At 33.1% G+C, this 26,607-nt stretch overlaps 1 protein-coding gene across 1 annotated transcript in view; it reads left to right on the top strand.

The window, feature by feature from the left end:
• The first annotated feature begins 9,177 nt into the window (after positions 1-9,177).
• The window catches only part of LOC147079454 (uncharacterized), a 37,740-nt gene continuing 20,310 nt past the window's right edge, over positions 9,178-26,607 (top strand). The window contains exons 1-2 of the mRNA XM_085941199.1: positions 9,178-9,506; positions 25,247-25,376. The gene's annotated coding sequence lies outside the window, so the exon portion shown is untranslated. The remainder of the gene's footprint in view (positions 9,507-25,246; positions 25,377-26,607) is intronic.

Here is a 26,607-nt window from a genome sequence, read left to right as displayed (position 1 = left end):
CAACTAGTAATGCATATGTTGAAAATATTTTTTTTAAAAAGAGGTAAGTATAATAATTATTATAGACATCTGATGTACTATATATGGCTTTATTCTCAATTTTAACATGAAGACCTTTTAATATCATCATCATCAGCCTGAATCTATCCACTGCTGGATGAAGGCGTCTTCAAGCTGCTTCCACTTCCCTTAGTACTGTACGTTGCGTTGCCACGTACTTCCGCAGAACTTTGTCATTTCATCGATCCAGTGGCCTCTAAGCCTACCTTGCGGACGTTTTGTACCTCTTAGATACCACTAAATGACTAAATTCGTCCAACGATTGTCTCTTCTTCTAGCAATGTGTCCAGCCTATCTGCATTAGAGAGTTTTAATGAACTCTATCACATCGCAAACCCTTGTCTGCTTCCTTATCCACTCATTCCTATTTTTTTCCTTTCGCATTATGCCCAGCATGCGCCTCTCCATACCACGTTGTGCTACTCGAAGTTTCTGGATCTCTCTTTTACTTAGGGTCCATGTTTCACACGCATATGTGATTACGGGAAGCACACACTGGTTGAATACTTTGCGCTATAGGCACAATTTAATATAATATTACTATGTTATAATATCGTTATTAAATATTAATTTATAATATGATAAAAGACAATGTTTCATATAGACATACTCGTATTATAATCTACAGATTATCTATGCTAAGATCGCAAAAATACTTTTTTTTATTTTATTTTCGACCTTCACACAGCATCCGGGCCCTTAAATACCTATATAAATCGTTACTTCTATAAATTTAATTTATAGATACTTGTAGCCCTCTCTACTCAGTATGTGTATATATATACACATAAAACGTTGTATCAATAATTTTGCTTGAATGATTTCCATGTGAATTGAAGCGTAGACTTGTTTGACTGTATTAGAGATACATTATACTATAAACGCATACCGCTACGTAGACACATTATAGATAATACAATTTGTGTACCAACATCAAATCTCACTCCAAGTACACGCAAAACGTATATAAATAGATTCGTGTCGCTAGAAGCTTAAGGGGGAGAGGCATGACAGCAGAGAACCCAGCGGAAAAATAAGAAGCTTGCAATTTGAGATTTTTTTGTTGTTGATAATATACAATTTCAACTGTATTATAATTAATAAATTTAATATGTATCTGAAAACATTAAAAAGATTTTTAATTTTTTTTAATTCAAAGATAAACTACTCGCTATTGTAAAAAAACATATCTTATTATTACATTGTAATATTTATTTCATATATTCATATTTATTATTAAAATTTAAGTTTTTAATTTTTTACAGTTTAGATTTTTGACTAATTCATCGTTTTAATAATTTTTATATTTATTAAAAAAAAACATCGATTTTGATAAAAATATAAATTTGTATAACTTGAAGTCCTTTTTATTTATATCAAATCGAGTTTCAATATTAGTACAATACCTAAAATAAATTTCGATAAAAATAAAAAGGATTTCAAGTTATACAAATTTATATTTATATAAAAATCGATGTATTTTAAAATAAATATAAAAAAAATATTAAACGATGAATTAGTCAAAAATCTAAACGGTCAAAAATTGAAAACCCTATTTTTTCATCAGTGCAGTGCCCAGTTATTTTGGCACACAGTCGGCGGTTTGAAAACTACCCATTCCCTTTTCCAAATACTCGTGATGCACTGTTTGGGAAGCTATGCATTAATAACTCTTTTTCGCTAAAAAAAACTCTACGTTTTTTTCGATTAGTAACATTGATATTACCTGCGCTCTATATTAAAATTATTATATTTTTTATGTAAAAAGTTATAAAAAATACTCAAAGACATTTATTATGTACATTATTTTCCAACACTACGACAGGCCTAGAGGCGCAATGACAATATTGTAATTAAACAGTAGCGTATTTCAGTAATAGAAATTATGAAACAATCACAAACACCCAGGCTTTGATAAGATGACATAAATATGTCGGTCCTCGCCGGGCTTGAATCCGGAGCCCCCGGACGAAAATCCAGCGCCTTACGTACTGCACGTAAGAGCCGCCATTAACTGCATTATGTAACTTTCACCTCATTCTGATATAATTATTATGTAGGTTCATATAACTTATCGAAAATGGATAGTGTGAATCTATATTAAGGTGTTAGGCGGGCCTAATGAGTTGACAGAGATAATTTCCGTCGCCGTACGCCGCCCTTACTCTGTGGAGTTTGGCCCCACTTGGCCCCACTCTACACCGAGTTCGGCCCCGAACGCCATTTCATCTGGCAAGGGGGCCCACTCACTGAACTGACTAATCTCCGCTCACTGATTCTAGTTTCGTTTCGTTTTATTCCTTGTTTTACAGTTCGGTAGTTTCGAATCGCGGTGCAACTTTGCAAATTAGTTCTGTTTTGTTTTACTTACAAATCCCATAATACAACACCATAGTCGTCGTGATCATCGTATAGATATACCTTGAACTATTTTCAAAATTATATTGAAATTGAAGTAATAAATAGTGGTTAAAAACAGTGGTATTCTAAATAACTTGTCGGAGTAATCCACATAATTATGTTCAGAATTGTTTTGTTGATTAAATCTGCGGATTGTTTTAAAAATAAGTTCTATATAAGTTAGTTGAATCTTGAATAGTAAAATAATACATAGTATTATTTCGTCTCTGTTCTGGCAGAACACACTAACTGGAGAATACTAGTTTTGAGTAATTTGACTTTGAAGTTGTTAAAATGTTTGAAATGGTCTATCATGTGAGTTTCAGTAATCGTAAGAAGGATGACTTTAAAATAAAGACTGTTTATTTATTAAGAAGGTTTCCAGACGCTAAAGTTTGAAATAAGAAACATTTTGGTATAACTAACTCAATTTATGTCATTTTTTCAAATAAGTGTCTTCTGCCAGAACAGTGACGATTTACAGTGCGTGAATATAATGAAGGTGAAAGCAGGCCAATGAACTGAACTGAACAAAAAGGCTTAACATTTTTGAAGAATTTTGGAAAAATGGCTAATTTAATGGATTTTATTAACACGTGTCTTTCGTAAGGCTTAAATATACAATACATCAGTAGCGAAGTATGGAGGTAGGCTGTTAAGAGCTGCCATAAATAATTATAATATGCTGACAGCATGTATTATCGCGGCCATAACAAGAAAATACAGGTGTAACCACATATCACCGTGCAGGTTGCAAGATTGAATGCATGGATCAAAAAAGTTCAGAAGTATCTGAATTTTCACTCGACAGTTGGAATTTGTGATATATATTCGCCTGCGTATGACGAACCTTCCTAAAAAAAACGAACTACACCGCGCAAAACATTTTTGACGTTTACCAATTTTCACAACCGTTCAAATAGCAACATACAATGACAACATCGCATATTGCTTAGAATGATATTGGCAATATAGTCAGTACTTTTACACGTAAACAGTTATTATCGCAACAGTTTAAAATACACACTATCGGTGCCAGTAAATCCGCGGTATACAGACGCTATACAACAAACTTGCATTGTTGTCTTTGATAGTGGTAGGTGATATGTACAATTTTACAGTTCCAGGGCAATTAAAAAGATTCACAAGCTTATTAATACATAATTAGCGTAATATTAAAATAATAACTACTAAGACAGTAATTCTTTTTTTCAGTATTATTTGAAAAATTTGCAGCGTCATATTATGGAGGACGAAATAATTCCGATCCCTCCTTAGATTCATCACTTTCAACTCCTGACTTCTGTTTCGACACAGGTACAGAGGACAGTTCATATTATTAAAGATAAATGATGGCCGAACAAGTCAAGATTCTTCTTTTATTTTCTAAACTCTGTTTTGAGCACCAAGGTGCACGGTTACTACATCATTTCCGTGCAGCTTCGTTTCGGAACAAGAAAGTGTGGCACTAAAATATTTTTATTCTGACACGTTTATAGCGTCATGGAAGACGATCGTGCACAAATCGCGGCTGTATATACATGCCGTGTGGAGATGGGGTAACGGAAATGCTATTATTTTGTGGAAGAACATGAAATAATAAACACTAATTATGTAAATTATTTTATATTAAATATTTTTTTTCATTAAAAATACAGTTTATTTTCAAAATAATTGTCAGTATTTCAATCCACTCAGTAAGTACCTATTCCAAATCGGCACGTCAATTTTATTATTCATACTAGCCGACCAAATAATGCGGAGAATCGACCTGACGGTCGTGTCCGGAAACTTGTACATATGCAGTTTGCCGTATTACATACATTTCACCGTGAAATGTTGTATCGAAAATATATTGCGGTATGTTAAAGACAGTCGCACCACTTTGGTCGTATAGTACTGACATAAAATGTCTAAATAAAACACGGTTCTTGTCGGTTTACACTTTACAAGAAGCCAGCAGTAAACAAATTTTGAAAATAGCCGATATATTGGATTATTTCTTAAGTTGGGTTAGGTTTTCATTCTTGAATTCATGAATTTTGCCAAAATCAGCTATGAAAATTGAATTAATATTCACATTGAATCTAACAAAATTGGAGACCGTATAGTATACGGTCATCACTTTCCGATGGAAAGCTTACGGCGAGCTGTGCCAAGGAGAAATATTTTACGTACAATTCGCATGTAACCCCAGACGGTGCAGTCTACATTTCCCAAGTGTGTATGCGTCGATCGGATGGAACTCGCTACAGAGTTCAGAAACTAATAGCTTGCCGTCGTAACTGACGTCTTCTTTTACCCCACCCATTACCTTACCGTGACTCGTCACTTTTACAACTTACCCACGCACCCTCACTAGTTCATTCCTCATGTCCGGACAGATTGAGATTCGCGACCTGTTGTAACCAAATTATCGTATCAACGTGGTCTTAAATTGTTACTCAATACTACACACTATTTTTAATTCTAAATGAATGTAATATAGTATAATATAATATATGACAAGTGTATCCAACTGTCATTGACAAAAATATGCCAGATTGGGTAAAAAATAAGATATTAGACAAAAAAACGATAGATTTACCTTTAATTAAAAAATCTCTACAAATTAGCTTACTAGCACTTTACAAAAATAAGTAGTAATTTTGAACATTGTTTTGCTAGAAGAAAATATTTTGAAAAATAATTAATTCTTTTCCCAACAATAAATACATAAATCATAAAATAATCAAAAATCAATCATACGAGAGGCAAACGTGTTGATTTTCAAGGAAATTAGTTTAATATTATCGTAGCTTTTTTAAGCTGTTTGCAATGAGGAAAAACGCTAGGTTTAAATCCGGCAAGACTACAGATAAGTAGACAACGCTAAATGTAACTGTATCTATTTATCAATGAGAAATAAAAAATGTCTCAATTAACAAGGTAACTGCTTAGTTTATTTTCTATATTGTAAAATATATTGCATTTCGAACAAATTATTGCATATTCCGGATTATTAATAAATGAAAGTACACCGAAGTACACTGCCCTGCTAAGTAAAAATATTGTCTTTGTTATAGTTATATTATGACGTAGATTAATAAATACAACTGAGAATATCGGTTTTCAACAGCTGTTTATTTTTGTAGATACATAATCCATTTAATCTTAACAAAGAAAAACAATGTTAGCCGATACCGAAGGATCAGTGTTACCCGTCTAGATATTGCTATAATGTATTTTACCAGTGGCGTGTACAGGCTTTGAAGACAAGGCAGGCGCGTATTTAAAAATCATTTGAAAGTGGAAAGAGCGAAATATTTTTAATGTGTCGATATAAATTTATCGCACTAGTTTATTTTTCCTTGCGACTAGTCTCAACATATCTTTGTACAGCCTCTGACTGAGTAAAGTTGTATAAATACTGTTTGCAAATATATATTTTTTATTTTTAAAAACAATTTAAATATTTTTATACAAATGTCTATTTTTTTTATTCCACCAGAAATGGAAAATATGTGTAAATTTTTTGATTAAAGCTCGCTAATTTTTGAGATGTGTACTGTTGAAACTACGTTTCATTTGATAGCAATGTTTGCAAGCGTGGGCATACGTTAAGTTTCGATCAAATCTTTGTGCACATGTATTTGTGTAGCGGCAAAAGTAAATAAACATTCGTATAATTTGCTTAGGAGAAGGTGTGTGTTTGTTTAAACTAGGCTTGAGGCAGTGTATGTATCTGGGACCTATTGCTAGAAGTACCATTGTCAAATATATCCATTGTTATTAAGTTAATATTAAGTTAATATATTGTTGTTGTTAAGTACAAACAGGCGATTGTTTATTTCTCATCAATAATTAATTTATTAATATTATTTACAATACACATGAAAATCTGGTTATAAAAATATAAATTAATAAACTCAAGGCCGATAATCAGACAAATGAGGAAATCTCAAAGTTTGAATTGCAACGTCAACATACTTGATCAAAAAATATGCCAACACATTATTTTTACATAGGTACACTTTAAACTAATGTGCTCTTATCGGCTGATATAGGCATTTCTAGCATTGAAAGAAGGAACATTTTAAAGTACTTTCTCATACTTAACTCAAAACAGCCAAAATCTGACATAGGTACTTCTAGCACTAGGCCCCAGATATATACATATTATTATATTGGTAAATTGTAGTATAGTATGAGTAAGATTTATCCTGACTGCGCAAAATAAGGCACAAGAGACAGGAGTAGAATTAATACAGTTAAGAAGCTTTTCGAGGCAGCCCCACAACTTGAAATACTTCCAAGAAATACTCTGCCAGAATCAATAAGATAATCAGCCAAATAGAAAGAAGTGTAATACAGTGTTTGATGTGTAAATGATTAAAACCTGAACGGAAATACGCCGCACGCGTCAAACTGGTAGGGGAGAGGATAAATGACTTTCGCCGTGGATTTATCACATGGAAACAGTGACAAAATCTCGAACCACCCACGTTATGTGTATGCTCCAGTAATAACGCCTTTTTATGTGGACGATTACAATACTTTGTAGTTATGTTATGCTGTTGGTGGCTGTTACATTAATGAAGTTGTGACATATCTCAACAAATTTTTAATTTTTAATGAAACTGTTGCTATTATAACAATTTTTGAATATCAAGAGAACCATAAAATAAATTGATATTACCTACGTCAGAGTTTATCAATTAAATTATAATCACGGAACTTTTTTTTATGTTTTGTACAATAAATAACGTAGCCCCATCGATCAGTCTTATTTTTCTCCACAACTGAAATTTACAATTGTAACTTACGAGATAGCGAAAATGTTTATGAGTGTACCATTCTAATTATTGAACATACATAATTTTGAAAAAACTTTTGAGAAAATATATTATAACCAATAAAAAAAATCTTTTAGAAAAAAGTAAGATAATCGGCAGGATTCGAACCTGCATCTCATGGATTTACGCCCCGTGCACATTGTCCACAATGTTAGTAGGTGACATACTAATTACGACAAATTTTAACTATTGGGCTTTATAATACCTGCCCATCAGTGCTCTTCCAAATCAAGCTACTTGTGCAATCGTTTTTTGTTTATTAAATCAAAGTAGGTACCTACTACTTTAATTACTAACCGACGTCACCGATCTCTCCTAAACCAATAAATAAATGCGTTATCGTTCTTCACACAAAACAGCCAACTAACTGCAGGTGCCAAATTTTCAATATCGTAAATGAAACAACTCCGCTCTTTATACAATTTTTCTTTATATATGAAAAGGAAGCAAAAATAGTGTAATAATTAATTCATAGTAAAGCTTATTTGTGAAAAAAATACAAGTGTATTTTTTGGGATTGTTAAATTCCGCTCGATAGTTAAATTATTAAGTTGTTTCTACTTCCTGAAAAAGTTGTCGAAGTGGAGTTAGCCGGTTTGCAGATAAAGCAGTCGAACTTTTTCTATTAATTTCGATTTTTTGGTTGTTCTACGTAATCGTACTGCCCTGATACATATTATTTATAATTCGTGTAAAGTTTTCATTCGAATAAATAAATAAAATCGAACTTGAATGCTTACTATAATCCCAACGGTGAAGGATATTAATTCGCTTCAATTCAAAAGTGTTCTCAAACTTTTGTGTTGTTTGACATGGAAGTGGTATTAGAAAAAAATCAGACTTATGGATAGATAGATTACGTTTATAAGATTTGCATTTTTCGAGAATCAACAAAGTTTTAGGTGCTAAAAAAGGCGCTCTCGGGGTATGGCTCAACTTAATATTTATCGTTCTCCAAGGTATCGAGAAAAGTGAGCCATAAATTTATGTGTTGAAAAAGTTTTTGGTTGTCGGGCAGAGGAAAGCGGGGTGTCTGGCGCATCGTGCCCACCGTTTCAACTCGCTCGCGCCTTTTCATATTTCAAAGGGACGACTTCTAACTTCCATTATGCAAAGTGAGAAAAAGTATCGACTCTGTTTGTGCAAAAATCGATACTATCCTTAGTCAACAATAGTTACTTACTAACTAACCGATATAACTCTCATAAATAAAGCGCATCCTAATTATCGTGTTAGTTTGTTACCAAGTTTGAAATCCCACTACTATGCCGAAAAGGCGTTAGTTACAATTTACAACTTTACATGTGATTAGATTTTAAAAAAGTTGTATTTTTTTCATTTATCAAAAAATGGTCTTTTGGGAAGCCAAAAATTACATTCTAAATAAAAACAATATAACCCCATAAATGATTGATATTCTTCGCAACTTCTTAAACACTATTTTGGTTTAGCATCTTTGATAATTATACTTACATATATTATATTTATTTAGACATATTTGTATTATAATATAAATAAATATATTGCTGATTTTTTATTTTACTGTTATTGTGGGGATAGTTTTAAAATAATTTATCTTATATTATGTAATAGTTTTAAAATAAAATGTCGAATAATACGATTTCATGTAAAATGTTGTTATAAAAGTATTGATACGTATATATTGTATTGATGGTACTGAAGTGTATGAAAAATCATCCCTATTGGGGGCTCGCGCGGCCGATACCGGCGGAAGCACCCTCGGAATAAGCTTCGGTAACAGGTGTCGGCATATTGAAAATCGATCCGCGGAGTGCCAACTTCAGGGGTGCGGGAAGGCGGCAAGGGAGACCCCTCGCGCATGCGCCACCACCAGTTGCCCGCGCACTCCGCCAACTGTAGCGCAGTAGAAGGGAGTGGTGCGTCATGAACGACACACGCCCGCCACGGCGCCCTCACGCACGACGACAACACTCGAATCAATCCGCTCAATCCCGTTCGCAATCGTTCACCTGTGGATAATAAAAAAAACAACGCCCGGCGAAAGTGAAAAGTGCGCGAGGCGGTTCTGGCGTGTGTCGGGCGTCGCGGCGCCCACGGACGCGGTCGACGCCGATCGCCGCTTCCGGATTTTCGACGACGCTCGTCCGCACCACGTGTCGGCGTCGCTTTCCAATCTTCGATGACATAGATCGGAAAAGGCGGCCTGCGGACCGAGCGGAGCAGACCAGAGTGAGTACCCAACAAAAAACACCACTTCTCATAACAAACAATTTTAACACATTTATTGCGTGAATGTTATAATATACTGCTATGCGTAATTTTAAAATCTGTACCGCAGCATCATACTGAAATAGTTTTAAAAATTCGCGCTTGGCGCTGTGTTTTGGTTTTAAGATTTGAGTGATCTTTAAATAATATAATATAAAGTTGGACGATTGTTAAGGTGAGGTGGTTTTCTCTCTCGCTGTTTTCCCCTCTCCTCTTTACCTGTGGCTCTCGTCACTACTTGTTGCTTACACCCTCTGCGGATAACTTGTTTGCTACAAAATTGCACAGGTCGCCTCGACTCACTTCGGCTCCAACATCAAATATCAACATAATAATTGACGAGGTAATTTACTCTGTTACCTGCTTTCCAGCCAATTTGCCTTCTCAGCATTTCCGTTAGTTTAATAGTTTAATGGTGTTGTATGATTAATATATATGTGTGTGTATATTATATTAGTTGCTTATTTATTATGTATAATATATTATTGAGAATACTACTATGAACATTATTTATTTCATATCATTCATCAAATCAGTTACTTAAATTATTATTTCTAACATCAGGTTGCTATTTATTTTATAAATATTTGTGTATATTTTATATTATTATTATTATTATTATGGTATATAACTGAAAATAACCTTAATAGGTATATAATATTTGAGGCTTTCACGGTTGTTTTTTATCGTAGTAGATTTTTGGGTTTCCACCGTGTGTCCTTCTTCCTTCTTTACTCGGCGTTTCGGGCTTGTTGCAGAGGCCATTATCAAGAGATGATATATAATGGCCCCTGCAACGAGCCCGAAACGTCGAGTAAAGAAGGAAGAAGGACACACGGTGGAAACCCAAAAATCTACTACGATACCCTTAATAGGTGATTGCATTTTTCTTTAGATCATTATTTACATATGCATATTTATCACATAATTAATTACTTACATAATTTTGAAAACATTTATTAATCATTCTAAATTCTGTATAATTACAAATTTTTAATATATTTTTCTTTGAATAGGTACCTACCTAATTAGTTTCATCTGTACTCGATGCATGCTTTAAAATAATATTTAAGTGCTTATCTATAATATTATCATCACCTGCCTCTTTCAATTGACTAGAATAAAGACCGCCACAAGCTCTTTTCACTCTTATCGGTCCCATGCTCTTCATTGCCACTTAACTCCGCCGGAACTTAATATTTCATCAATTCAGCTTACCTTTGAATGGCCTTTCGGTTATTTTATATCCGTCAGATACCATTGAATAATTGCGTTCATCCAACGGCCATCATATTATCTTTCTATAGGTTTTCGTTCAGCCCATCTAAATTAAAGCATTTTGGTATTCTCTCATTTGCTCACTTGAAGCGTAAATACTATCCAAATCACTTCTCCTATACAAATAACATCGTCGTCTTTTCAAGTAATCCAAAGGACGTACGTATATATAATATAGGTATAATTAATGTAATCATATAATAACATTTTTGTGAGAATCAACACTTAGTTTCTAATATAAGCATCTGCCGAAAACTTATGTATAATATGAATCATCATGCACAAAATCCACTCTCCATATTTTTAAAACTCTATTTCTGTACATGTCATGTTCTGTATGACAATTCCATGCAAATAGGGGTAGTTATCATCATCGTTTTATGTATGTAATAGGCGCGCACATATAGAGTGGGGAGGTTCGGGTACGCACCCCTTCCCCAGAAATGTAAAAAATACAAATTAATTAGGCATATGAAATATTACTTCAGTAATATACTTATTCTTTGCCACTCATGACGGAGGATCGTGACCGGGATGATTTGGCTTTCAAACAACTTATAAACTAGTTGGCCGCACTCTTTCCGATATTTTATGACCTGTGGTCACCAGAGGACCTATATTACTCATAAATTGGTGCAACTATTTGAGGTATCCAATGGTCGCTTTCATATTCCGATGCAGCATGTCAATAAGACAAGATAAGGCGGACGACACAAACGGGCACTACCAATCCTAATAATTATGACCGTTAAGCCACGCGCATTCGATAACCACTTGTGGATGCGAAAGCTTTCAATAACTCATCATACCTGCAGGCCAGGTGTATATCGCAAGACTCAAAGCACGGAGTGCCTGGGTGTGCGGAATGTACCTGGACAAGTGGTATTTTGCTGTTAAGGTAACAAGAAGCTTTATCAAGTTGGCAGGATAAATTTGGAAGTCAGTAGCACCTAAATTCAATAAAAAAAACTATTATGATTATATTTTTTTTAAATCGAACCCCAAACCATTTTTCTGTCCGCGCACCTCGTCAGTAAATATAACGATAAAATAAAATTCTATACTTATATTATGTTATGATGTGAACTGTTTTTAAGATTATACTACAAAAAAAATCTTCAGAGCGAGTTTTGTGACTGTGTGTCTCAATATACTGGTGGATTAAGACTTCTCCAAGTTAATTACATTCTAATTGGTTCTTCGCATCACTTAACGTCGTACTTGCACGGAGCTTAAATAACATCATCTAGTTATATCTTTCAAAAGATTTCTACCCCAGGATTTCTAAGTGTATCCCGTGATTGTAATATATTATATTATATTACCGGTATTATAAAATGATTTTAACACAAATTACATGATAGATAACAATTGCAAGAAATGCTGGAAAATATAAAAATACATTGTTGTCATTTTTCCCAGTAGAATAACATTATAAAATATGATCTGTAATTACTTGTATGCATGGCGTGATATTTAATTGACATACAAATGGATTTAACCTATTAACTTTACTTACCTTCATAAATCAATCAATGAATCCGCTACTGAAAAGAAAATTTACGAAAATTCAAATATTATTTAACATTGTTTTTATATAAGTAAGTAATATTACTTAAATCGATTTACAAATATTTATTCGTCAAAGTGCTAATAATATACGTTGAAAATGATTAAAATCAGCCATTCTAATAAGAAGCTCATATTTATTGAATCAAAAATCCACAATAAATAAAAAAGTACTACATATTTAAAAATAATTTACATTGCCTTGCATTGAGTGAGATTTATACCTTTATTAATATCGCATTCCACTTCGCGCAATGATATGTTATGAAAAATTGGTATTTTACATAAAAATGAATGTTTGTTTGTTTGTTTGTTTGTTTGTCCCGTATGCGTTCCTATACCATTCATCCGATTGCGATGAAACTTTGGTGAGTTGTTGTGTGCACACCCGCGAAAGTTTCTGAATTAGAAAAACCACCTTCTTCATCTTCATTCCATCTTCTTTTATTAGTATGGTTCCTATACCATTCATCCAATTGCAATGGAACTTTCGTCAGTTGTTGTGCGCACACCTGCAAAGCATTCTAAATTAGAAAAACCATCTTATTCTGCTTCTTCAATCTACTTTCTTTTAATCGTATGGTTCCTATACCATTCATCCGATTGCGATGAAACTCTCGTCAGTTGTTGTGCCCACACCCGCGAAGGTTTCTGAATTAGTACAACCATCTTCTTCTTCTTCGTCTATTCCAGGGCTCGAAATAGATCGAATCGCACCGGAGCGCCGTTCCGGTTCGTGAAATAGATAAAATTATCGCTCCGTCTCGTGGAGAAATTAATTTGGCCGTCTGAGCTAGATAAGTCACATAACAAAAATACTAACACACTTATTTTTATAAAATACACATTTAAGTTTATAACTATGTTAATATCTTCGGAAAATTGTCGAGCGCTCCGGTTAGAAAACCTTTCCATTTCGAGCGCTAGTCTATTCGGTCTTCTTCTATTCGTATGGGTTCCTATACCATTCATCCGATTGCAACGAAACTTTGATGAGTTGTTGTGCGCACGCCCGCGAAGGTTTCTGAATTAGTACAACTACCTTCTTCTTCATCTATTCGTATACATTCCTATACCAAATTTGGAAAATCCATGCTTCTCACATGGACAGCTGTATGTGGCCTGCTCACGCGTTGGAAAACATTCTGATTTATTCGAGTACGCACTAGACGGAAAAGCAAAAAATATTGTGTATCCAAAAGCACTTCAATAAACAGAATTAAAACACAAACACTTTATTTCTTTGAGTAGCATTGCAACGCATGCCGGCTACTCACCAGTATTCAATAAATAATATTGCGTATTGTTGTTTTCAATAAAGGAAACTTTTGATATTGTAATTTGAAAACGGTTACTGCTTTTTTAACTAAATGTGGACTACTAAATATTTAAATATAGTATTTTATGAAACATGCTTAATATTGACAATAATTATTATATTGTAGTGGTGAAGGGTGGAGGTCGGCTATTAATATCCGCTATAAATAGTGCATACTAAACTTTGTCAGTCATGCGTATTTGTTTTCATTGAAATAAGAATACAAAAAACTTACAGATGGTGTTAATAAGCTTTTAAAATAGAATTAAACCCTGTTAAACCAAGCCATAATAGATAATAGTCAAATAAATACTCTATATATTATACAATATCTAAAATTATGAAATTAAATCATACATAACTTTATGAAATTAAAAAATGAACCAACAATATGTGTATTATGTATTCTTAATCCAACAAAAACAAATAAGTATGAATGAAAAAGTGTGTACAAATTTGTCGTATCGTCCAAAGTATACCAAAACTATTATGGATTGGTTAAGGCAGGGTTTAATTGATTTTAAAAAACTTATCAATACCATCTCTAAATTGTAGTCTTAGTTCATTAAGAAGAACTTAGTTCAACGTATGACTAACAAAGTTTAATTTTCATTATTTATGGCGGATCTTAGCAGCCTACCTCCACTCTTTGCTACCGTTATATTTAAATTTCTTTTAGCTAGCATGTTGGTCTTTCCACTAAAAATTAACACTAAATAAATTAATAATATATTTAATGGAGTTATACCATTGTATTGTACATTTTAAAATATTTCAAAATAATTCCGCTTGTATATATTATTATTAAATCGTAAATATTAATAAGTTTTCTTTTATCCTGAACATGGTGAGATCCTTTATAGTTTTCTCTTGCTTACAATTTATTAAGCACCCTTAAAATAATAAATCATTTCCACCCAATTATGCAATTCAAATTATATTTATTCATTAAATAATCCTAAGTGAAATTTGTAATATTCACATAATAACGTTATAAAAAATAATCATAGGGAATAAATACGTGCACAGATATTATTGCGCGACTTGCTTTTTTGTTTAGCCAACGAAAATGCCATTGGTAATTTTATTATTTACCAATATCTCAATTATTATAAATGACAACCGTGTCCATATCTAATTAATATAGAATAATCGAACAATAATTATTATTCTTCGAGTAAATTGGCATTTACCTTCTTAACAAGATTCTCTTAAAAGTATATTATGAACTATATACTATAATCGTCCGTATCGACTTAATAAGTGTTTATATCAATTAAGGATTGCAATACCGGTATTACGAAACCAATATATCAATACCGAAATACCTGTTTTAAAAATCCAAAATACCGGAATTTTCGGTATTAATAAAACACACTCATTTACGTTTTGAAAATGAATTTAATGTTATTTTTTCATTACTTTGTTCTGTATTAATTGCCTATTAATTTGAATGTATAAGTTATGTGCTGCTAAATGAAAATATATTTACTGAATTAGATTCATCAAGATCGGAGAGGTGAATAATTAACAACAAAACAAAATCCATCAAATATACTTATTTATAAAATTGTCCAGATAAATTAACATAATATTATTTCGAAATAGAAAACATCCGTGAGGAATTTTCAATTATTCTATAATACAATTATTGATATGACTGTATAAGTGTTGAAGGAGCTTTTCCTGCACCCGCTCTTATTTTCATTTAATGAACTAGCGTTTTAGAGGGCTTTAGTTATCAATATACTGAAATTATTTGTGAAAATCACCAGTTCTACAATATTATGATCAATACACATTTTTAAATGTCAACATAATAAATGTAGGTAGATAGGTAGGTTTTTGCTACAAAATAATGTTTTATAGAGATTGTAATAACTATATTTACTGTTTTTTATGTTTTAACGAATACCGGTATTCAATAATAAATACCGAAAAACCGGTATTGATATTTTCATTCGGTATTGCAATCCCTAATATCAATGTTAGATAGACTTCTACGATATGAAGTTATCTTAACACGTTTTTTTAAGAAATAGTTGTCCTTGCTCTGGATTAAAGATATTTTTTCAAAAAAAAAATCATGCCAGGTTTACCATAAACTACAACAGTATCCATACATAAGACCCATCAAAAAGAAGTGAACATTACAATCGCTGCTTCACCGGAGATATAATAAAATAATACATTTTAATTTTTAAAATTCAATATTTTTATAAATTAATATAAGCTGGTTTTCTAATAATTATTAATGTATCATTAGATATATAGATACATACCTAATTGTTTTTTTTGTTTAAATAATAAAATAAAATTTCTTGCTTAATTACTTCTTCTTCGTTGGGATCTCATGACTGGGGGATCACGACTTTACTCCAAAGACTTCGGCATTCAGCAGCACATAGTACATTTGCCAATGTGAATACTGTGCCACTCACGGGTTGATCGATCAATTTGGAGGGAGATTTTCCGCGTCCTCTCCGACCTTAGACCTGACGTAATATCGCGAGTTTTACCAGGTTCTCATATTCTCCGCGTGCTATATTACCAGAACATTTAATAGTCCGGCGAAAGCAAACCGAGGAGTCTGTCTCGAATTTGGGGTTCACTGATTATGGAATCTTTGGTTCGTTTGGCCATCCATGAGATTCTCAGCATCCGCCTCCAGCAGCACATTTCAAAAACGTCTGTCCTCTGCCTTTATCTTGCTTTTACTGTCCAAGTCTTCAAAAATATATAGTCATATTATATGTAACAATATTATAAGTAACATATATTTATAAAGATTAAAAAAAATGTCAAAACATAAAAGACATTTGAAATAATACATTTTGGTAATAAAATAAAGTATGGTAAATCACTATTTTCGCTCCTATATAGAGCATATTATGAACCTCCAGAAAAATTTGGATGTATTATATATCACTTACTTAAGCCGACATTACAGTCGATTAATGTCCATGACCGACTGCATAACTATCGTCTAGGAAACTCCATCCCGAGCACTTTTTCTCCAGTCTGTCACATTCATTCTCATGGCGTCCCTCGTAACGTTATCCACCTGCCTCCTCGGGGGCAGCCACTGGCCAAGTCCCTAGAGGGGTTTTTTCATAAACTTTATGAAGATCTTTATATCCATCGCATCTAACAACATGACCGCCCCATCTGAATTGTTCATATAACTCAGAATTCCAACGGATATGCGTTTTATTTTAACCAAGCTAAGTATTCTTCGGGGAATTTTGTTTTCGAATACTTGGATAGTCTTATCTTGTTTTTCCATTTATTAGGCTCCAGGTTTCACACCTATTCAAAGCGATTGGTTTCACGGTCACCTTCCATTCCCGAAATGTCTTTTTCGTCAGTAGTTTAGACCTGGAGAGGCTTGCGAATAACGCTGCTATACCATTCTTTTAACAAACTTTCAACGAGGTGTAGCTTGTTGCAATTCACCAAACCCATCAAACTCCAACTTGTAATTAAACACTCACTAAATATATAACGCGTATTTTTTTTCCAAACTCGGAATTCGAGCCTGCATCCAAGGCTCAGAGATGGATGCTCCAACAACTATTCCACCGTTGAATGATAAAATAAAATATCTCACCGTTTCGCCGTTTTATTTACAATATTGATGTAATATTATTATTAACTTTGTTAAATGGGTGGATACAGATCATTCAGTGGCGAAAGGTGGAGGCAGGCTGTTAAGATCCGCCATAAAATAGTGCACACTAAACTTTATCAGTCATACGTATTTGTTTTCATTGAAATTTAATAATACTACAGTTTACAGATGCTGTCGGTTAGTTTTTAAAATTCAATTAAACCCTGCGAAAACCAAACCATAATAGATATTAGTCAAAAAATACTCGTCTATCTATAAAATATCTAAAATTATGAAATTAAATCATTTATAACTTTGGATATTTCATAGATATAATAATATTTTGTATCTATTATCGTTCGGTGTAGGTTTATGTGTAATATGTATTCTTAATCCAACAAAAACAAACAAGAGTGTGAATGAAAAACTGTGCACAATTTTTTCTAATCGCCCAAAGTACCAAAACTATTATGGTTTGGTTAGGCAGGGTTTAATTGGTTTTTAAAAACTGACCAACACCATCTGAAAAGTATAGTCTTAGTTCAATAAAAACAAATACGTATGACTAACAAAGTTTAATGTGCACTATTTATGGCGAATTTTAACAGCCTACCTCCATCCTTCGCTACTGAAAATCAATATATTCACTACTCGAAACCGCATTTATATATTATTACAGGTCGTGAGGCCCAGTGTAAGTAGTGTAGTAATAGAAGTGAAACACCCAAACTTTGATAAAATCACATAAATATATTGTGAACTCGCCGGAAATCGAACCTTACGCACTGGACAACGAGGAAATACGGGCATCGTGAAACGAGTAATTTTGCCGCTGGTTTAGTTGTACCTTCCCTAGCCAAAGTTTATGTGAATATTCCAACGAATTACAATCAAATGACATCGGGAAACTACGTTATTTAGATCAGTGCTTCCCAACATGTGGGTCACTAATTTTCATTTAATTTGTTTTATAAATCATATTATATGTTTAAACTAATATGTCCGTACCCTCTTCTATTATAATAAATTTGTTCTACTCATAAAAAGTAGCGTAAAAAACTCTATTTTTACTTAAGGCCATGCATTAGTTGAGGCACGGTCTAAAAAGATCGTCGCTAGGTGATGCGCGGATTGCGGGTGGCGGGTGAAAATGACGCCTGTCAAACGAAATATTAATTGTAATATAAATCCAACATACGTCCATTTTATGTTCTGTTTATTGTTCTATTAGTAACAATAATAATATATTCATTGACATGTTTTCTTTTTAAAGTAAATGGGTAACGTTTTTAGTCATCTTTACACGATTTTAGAATTAATTGACCCGTCGCCATCACGCAGCAAAGTGACGTGTTCCTGGGTCAACATTCTCTCAGTGAATGGCAGCGAGTCCAAAATTTCGTCGCGCGTACAGTTGAAAATTATTTGGCGTTTCACTGATGCGTCACCTTAAGGCGATACTTCAGTGAAACGCCAAATAATTTTCAACTATGGGTGTGACGAAATTTTGGACTCGCTGGCAGTCTGAGAGCGAACGTCTAAGTGTCAATACGTCAATTTGTTTCGTGATGGCGACGGGGGTATTAATTCTTAAATCGTGTAAAGATGACTAAAAACGTTACCCATTTACTTTAAAAAGAAAACATGTCAATGAATATATTATTATTGTTACTAATAAAACATACGTTAAAGTGCCCACCACCACCCGTCATATATGCACAGCCGTGGATATGTACGGCCGCTTTCTATGACGCTTTAAACGTGTCTGAAAGAAGTGATTTTAAGTGCTCATTCCGTCCCGAGACGGAGCCGCACGGGACTGATGCTGCAACCATGCACCGTAGTGCTTAAAGAAGAAAGTTAAGAAAGAAAATTTTTGTTTTTTGGTCTGGCTCTGTTGTCCGCTGACGTTAAGCGCTTTGTGTACCCGCATACTGAGTGTCACGAATTGAAATGGATGAGTCTACATAAGAGTTGGGACTATCCCGCTCCCCATACGACGCTGCAAATTTCTCAAATGCCGTAAAGTTGGCCTCGGTTGCCACCAGATCGACCCGCAATCCGCGCATCGCCTAGCCACGATCTTTTTAGACCATGCGTCAACTGAGGTATAGCGTTAAATATAGTTAAAAGTCGCCATATGTGTAATATTCTATGGTTACCTACCAATACTGTGGCGGAACCACTTTACCATGATCACGTGCAGATGTGATTTCTTCTAGTACGCAGTATTCAGTATAATATGATTATTGTTAGGTACGGTTAGTATTGTCGACTTTACTTGGTCCAGCGAGTCTCGTATTTCAGAGCATAAGGCGCTGGCCTTTATAATAATTATATGTAGATGTCAGTTGAAGCCAAGTAGGAAAAGAAAATTAAACAAACATTTTAATTTATATTTATTACATAATAGAAATATTAACTATTATTGCGTGTATGTGTTGGCCAAGACGTTACAAATTCAATATAATATACTTAATTGTTCACTTCATTGTAGATGAATATATATTACAAGTCAGCAGTCCTCGTAGTCCAGTACGTAAGATCCTGGCCTCTCATCTGGGGGCACCAAGTTTGATTCCCGGTGAGGTCATAATATTATATTTATGTGATTTTCTCAAAGCCTGGATGTTTGTGATTGTTTCACTGATAAGATCCATGATAAGACCGGGTGTGGTGCGGGGCAGGTATAGTTTTTTAGGCAATTAATTTCAATATTGGTTTACATTCGAATGAAATAATCATATTATGTAAATGCACTTGATTTAACGCAAAAATTATATACCTACACATAATACGTATGAAAATATCAGCGGTAGCAATCGGCGATTCCCAGCTGATCTGTTAAGCCTAGCATCCTGGGGTGGTATCGGATGACACCCCAAAGGCCGAAATCGCAAATGGCCGAAATTGCGAAAAGCTAAATGACTACGCACATGACCCCAAATTTATATTCACGTAACGACTTGCAAATCGTAAAAGTGACAAATCAGGGAAATGTCAAACTGTCTGAGTTGAGTGAAAGTTCATCTCAAAGGAAAAAATACGGTGCCATCAATGCATATATATTTTTTAGGTTTATTCATAATTATAATAAAATCCACCACCATGTCGTGAGGACGCCAAGCTGGCTCTGCTAGTGTGGCTAATTATCATTGTTTTCTTAAGTAAGATAATTAATGTATATCGATCAATGAAGCCATCTCTTATGAAACTGGGTACTTACTTCAACTAGTACCTAATTAATATATAAGTAATATTTTTCTCCTAAGAACGAGTTATCAATTATGGTAATTTTGATATATTTTTTTGTTATTGTGTTCATAAATGTACCTATAACTTATATAATGAAAATGTTGTATTTACACTTTATACAATTATAGTCAGTAACAGAACCGATAGAACGTAATTAATAATAACGTTGTTTTTTTTTCATTTAACACTACAACAGGGCATGAGACCCAGTGTCAGTAGTGTAGCAGGTAAATAATTACAGAAACACTCTAAGTTTGAGAAAATTACAGTGTATTTTTACTGCCCCCATAAGGAAAAGGGCAACTTTTAGACAAAAATCACATATTGAGTTAGTGTACGGATAATGCTCTACGTAAAATTCTGAACCATTTGACATTAAGTTAAAAGCAGTATAACATTTATTCCAGTATATAAATCGACATATTGTGTTTCATTTTTTTTTTGGGAAAACGGTAGTTATTCTAAACAAGAAGACGGTATAAAGAGATTCGTAAGCAAAAACACAGCATGTATTAGAAATAAACCGGTTTTTGCTTTTGCCATTAATCAAAAGATTCATCCACATTATCGAAAATTTTCTTAATAAAAGTTGAAAAAATGTAAATGTCTCATTATCTCAAAATGTGACTTTGGCAAATAGGTAGCTGCCTTTTCTGCTTATGGGGGGATCTATAATAGATCATATCTGCTCATCGTCAATTTTATCGAATGATTATGAAATCTCAATTGATATCCGTGAACAGACAATAATTATATTTCTTCACACCATAAAATCGTTGTCACACTCAACGCTGCTAAAATTTATTAAAAACAATATATATTTTTTTTTATATTCATCAATTTAAAATTAGTTGAATTATAAAAATACATTTCTTGTGAGCTGGCTTATATTTAATCCTCTTCAAACCTTCATTTTGTCATGCACCCACGTAGCCTACGGCTATATAGGAAAATAATAATATACATACGCAAACAATTGCTAATTGTTTCGCATTGCATTGTAACGTAAACAAACAACATTCGGCAAAAATTCATAGAATTATACTCAATCCTTTTGGCGTAAAACAACCGCCAATCCATGTACCAAAATCGGCCGACGGATATTGAAATTGATTGGTCTGGAACGGAGTTGCTCTACCGGGAATACGCGGGTGCTCCCCAGGGAATAACGCAAGAGATTAATAAAAATAATATTTTATAACAATTGAATCATATTTTTTATTCAACCAAATTTTGTGGTGATTACACTATTTTCATTATTAAGCCAACTGATGATTTATGGCTTATTCGATTTTATTGATTTGTTTCATTACAGTAGACATACACATTATACATGTAGGGGGTAAAAAACCTTCTTATCTCCTTTTGAGTTATGCGAATAATTAAAAATAATTACGCATGTCAAAAATCTAAACTAGAGGCTGTTGTACAGTCGATTATATTATAAAGTCCTTCGATAATATAAATGTCCTTTAAGACGAATTATAATATGAACTTTACAATTGAACTGCGCAATTCGCTCAAACGCATGCACCCATGCCCCTAATCTAAATATGAATACATATCGATGGAAAATATAACACATTGTGAATTCGGAATTAAATAAATGCGACCAAGCATTAAAATTATGCGTTACGTTACTATTGAGTACTATTTGCAAATAGGTTTTTTTTCTCGAGTATTAGCCGTGGCAAAATGTCTGTCTCGAAAGCCCTGGGTCTCCGGTTTCAGATCCCGTCTCCTTTAATAAATTAAGGGGGGACGTGCGCCGCGTGGGTCAAAATAGAGATTTTATGGTATTTTCAAAGTGTGATCCTGGACATTCCTTAAACGTTGTAGATAATCTATTTATATAATTTTGAAGGCTTATCTTTTATATTTATTTTAAACATTTGATGACTGCATAAAGTATTTGTATTACATAAAATAGTATTCTTTTAAACCTCTCGATCTAACGTTTTAGAATATAGTCATATTTCAGTACATCCATGTGCAGTGGTGTTAAGATTTTGTTATATTTATTAATTTTTAAAAGCATTTATAAAACCATTAGTATAATTTATATCGACGTTATTACAGTGAAATATTTACGATAAAAAATTATATTGATAATCTCTGTGATCCCAAATTTGACAAGAATTAGGCATTTTATTATTCAAAAAATGGGCAAGATTTACACATTTAAAGATACTGATTATAAGCTATGTTTTTGACCATTCAAATGTGATAAACAGTCTACGAATAATGTTTGCTTTATAATAATTATTGACCTAAGAATAATGTAGTATTTTTTTGAAATACGCCATTTCTATTGGCATTTCCCAATGGTTAAGCTATAACATACGGCTGTAGCCATAAATTGACAAACAATAAATGAAGTAGGGAGTAAGATCATGGTATCGCGCGTGTTTGAACATGTACCGTTTTAAAAAAAAAATCTCGGTTAGGTAGAATAAATAAATAAATTATATAAAAATAGATTATCTACAACGTTTGAGGAATGTCCAGGACCACGCTTTGAAAACACCATAAAAGCTCCATTTTGACCTACGCGGAGCACGTGGGCCGTTAAGTGACACTCTTTTGATTGATAATTTAATTTAAATACAATAGGCTTAAGGGGGGACATGCTCGTCGAAGGTCAAAATTGAGTTTTTATTGTATTTTCAAACCATGATCCTGGACACTCCTTAAACGTTGTAGATAATCTATTTATATCATTTTGAAGCCTTATTATCCTTTATTGTTATTTTAAACATTTGATGACTGCATAAAATATTTTTGTTACATAAAATAGTATTCTTTTAAACCTCTCGCTCTAATGTTTTAGAATATAGTCATATTTCGGTACATAACTGTGCAGTGGTGTTAAGATTTTTTACATTTATTAATTTTTAAACGCATTTATAAAACCATTAGTATAATTTATTACGAGATAATTTTTGTAAAATATTCACGATAAAAAATTATATTGATAATCTCTGTGATCCCAAATTTGACAAGAATTAGGCATTTTATTATTCAGAAAATGGGCAAGATTAACACATTTGAAGATAATTCTAAAGATATTTATTATAAGCTATATCTTTGACCATTCAAGTGTGATAAACATCTTATGAATAATGATTGCTTTATAATAATTATTGACCTAAGAATAAGGTAGTGTTTTTTTGAAATACGCCATTTCTTTTGTCATTCCCCAGTAGTTAAGCTACAACATACGGCCGTAGCCATAAATTGACAAACTATAATTAAAGTAGGGAGTAAAATGATATTGACGCGCGTGTTTGAACATGTACCGTTTAAAAAAAAATAAAAAAAAATCGGTTAGGTACATGTTCAAACACGCGCGTTAACATAATTTTACTCCCCACTTCAATTATAGTTTGTCAATTTATAGCTACGGTCGTATGTTGTAGCTTAACCACTGGGGAATGACAAAAGAAATGGCGTATTTCAAAAAAAACACTACCTTATTCTTAGGTCAATAATTATTATAAAGCAATCATTATTCATAAGATGTTTATCATACTTGAATGGTCAAAGACATAGCTTATAATAAATATCTTTAGAATCATCTTCAAATGTGTTAATCTTGCCGATTTTTTGAATAATAAAATGCCTAATTCTTGTCAAATTTGGGATCACAGAGATTATCAATATAATTTTTTATCGTGAATATTTTACAAAAATTATCTCGTAATAAATTATACTAATGGTTTTATAAATGCGTTTAAAAATTAATAAATGTAAAAAATCTTAACACCACTGCACAGTTATGTACCGAAATATGACTATATACTGAAACATTAGAGCGAGAGGTTTAAAAGAATACTATTTTATGTAATAAAAATACTTTATGCAGTCATCAAATGTTTAAAATAACTATAAAGGATAATAAGGCTTCAAAATTATATAAATAGATTATCTACACCGTTTAAGGAGTGTCCAGGATGATGGTTTGAAAATACAATAAAAACTCAATTTCGACCTACGACGAGCACGTGGGCCGTTAATGATAATCATTAATCACACATATATTTAATCCCGTATGCATTAATGAGAATTTTAATTTTATTATAAAAATACATCACTTCATACTAATTTCGGTTCTTGTAGAAACACAAAAATGTGTCGCTTCTGGTAAAATTTATATGAGCCCATTGGAAATAAAAACGGAGGTTTCCATTTTTTTTAATGTTGGCAAGTCAACTAAAATATTTGATTTCTCTCTTTTATAATTATTATATACCTATATGACGTACGTATTCTAAAATATTGTTTTTATCTATATTAATAATAAATAAAAGTTTATATGACTTGCCAACGTTGTATGAGAATGGAAACTGCTATTTTTGTTTCTAAAGTCATCATGTAAAGTACCTATAATCTTTAATATATCGGGATCCTGAGATCAAATTATCAATTTGGTTTTAAAATTGATAATTTAGCTAGTATTTAATATTTTACCAAATTTACTATGTGCAATGTCGGTAAAGTGTACAGTGTTTAACGCATGGCAGTCGTCTAATGCAAAATAACATTTTTTTAAAACGCATTTTGAAACATAAATAATTATTATTATACGTCTGACAACTTTGGCAACATTGCACGCTATTTGTTTCATGCATGTATTTATTCGTACGTATTGAGTGTGTGTCTGCATTTTAGGTGTTCCCCCACAGCAGCGGTGAGATTTCCACCCTCCTAGCGACGCCGGGGCCATTGTGATTGGGCAAACCAGATCGGGAAGGCACCCCGAACAAAAGGTTGGCGGCGTCCGCAACCATTCACTCGGACGGTAAGCTATAGTTCCAATCTGAAAGCGGACATTTAAACATAACCCATTTTATACAAACACTCCGTGACATCAATAATTCACAGCTCTATTACTTGTACATGGATCATTGTACTTAATTTAACTAAATTATTCTAAAATATTGATGCAGACCAGTGAAAACAAATCGACAATTCTACATGGTAACTGTATCCTAAATAATTATTGCAGTATACAAATGTTATAAAATAATATACGATTTAACTTTGTTTATCTGTATGTGTTGCGCGATCCGAGGTTATTTATTTTCATTTTTTGAAGTTAGAAGTATAACTAGGTAACTAGGTAGAGGACATTCAGAGGGCTTTGTATTTCTAATGTTTTATAACCTGACCGTCGTTAAATCACAAACCAAAACCAGTTTCAAACAGTCTTGGCCGACGTCGACTGGTTTTCACTTTCCTCTGTTATTATCATTTATAATTATTATATTCTGTGATGTCAAATAAGTATGTATACCAGTAAAATCCATGTCTCTAAAGAAGTGCATATGAGCATGTTTTTTGGAAACTCTGCATTAATGGATCCATCCGTATTCTTAACATAAAATCATTACTTCATTTGTAGGGCTACAGTTTATCAATGGTTTAGGTCGACTGCCTATTACGACAGCTAGACACAACCACAAGTCGCAGAAAGTAGCAGTATAGGTGAATTTTTAAAAATGATCAACGTGGAATAGTTCGTATTTTTTCTGCCAGGGGCCTTATGTTCTAACTTGTGACATTAAGTCACCCGACGACATGACGTAATTGTGACGTAAGCCAATACACGGTCGAGGCAAGCCGCCCAACGCACACAGCTCAAACATGCTGAAACACCTATTTGTGTATGGGGACAATGGATAACGCCAGTGTTTGACCAGAGTTAATTTCTCGAATGCTATTATCACTCCGGTAATACCTACGTCACAATGATGTCATATGACGTCATGTCGACCGGATGACTTGGACTCGCAAGTTCTAACATAAGGCCCCTGGTTCGCCACTATATTTCTACTGCGCGTGCGCAGATATCGTGCAAGTTGTAAGCGTGAAAATTCCAAAGCCGCTAAACTTTTTTGATCCATGTATGCAGTCTTGCAACTTATACTATAGTAATAGCCATGATAATTATGTACAGACAAATCTACTTATTCGTGAAAAAAAATATATAAGTGTATAAGTTCTACTTGATAATCATTTCCGGTTGTGGT

Source organism: Rhyacophila brunnea, unplaced genomic scaffold, assembly GCF_057557595.1.
Source record: "Rhyacophila brunnea isolate RB1 unplaced genomic scaffold, BYU_Rbru_1.0 scaffold_1, whole genome shotgun sequence".
Lineage (NCBI taxonomy): Eukaryota > Metazoa > Arthropoda > Insecta > Trichoptera > Rhyacophilidae > Rhyacophila > Rhyacophila brunnea.
Note: the sequence above shows the minus strand (reverse complement) of the source record. Positions and strands in the feature narration are given on the sequence as shown.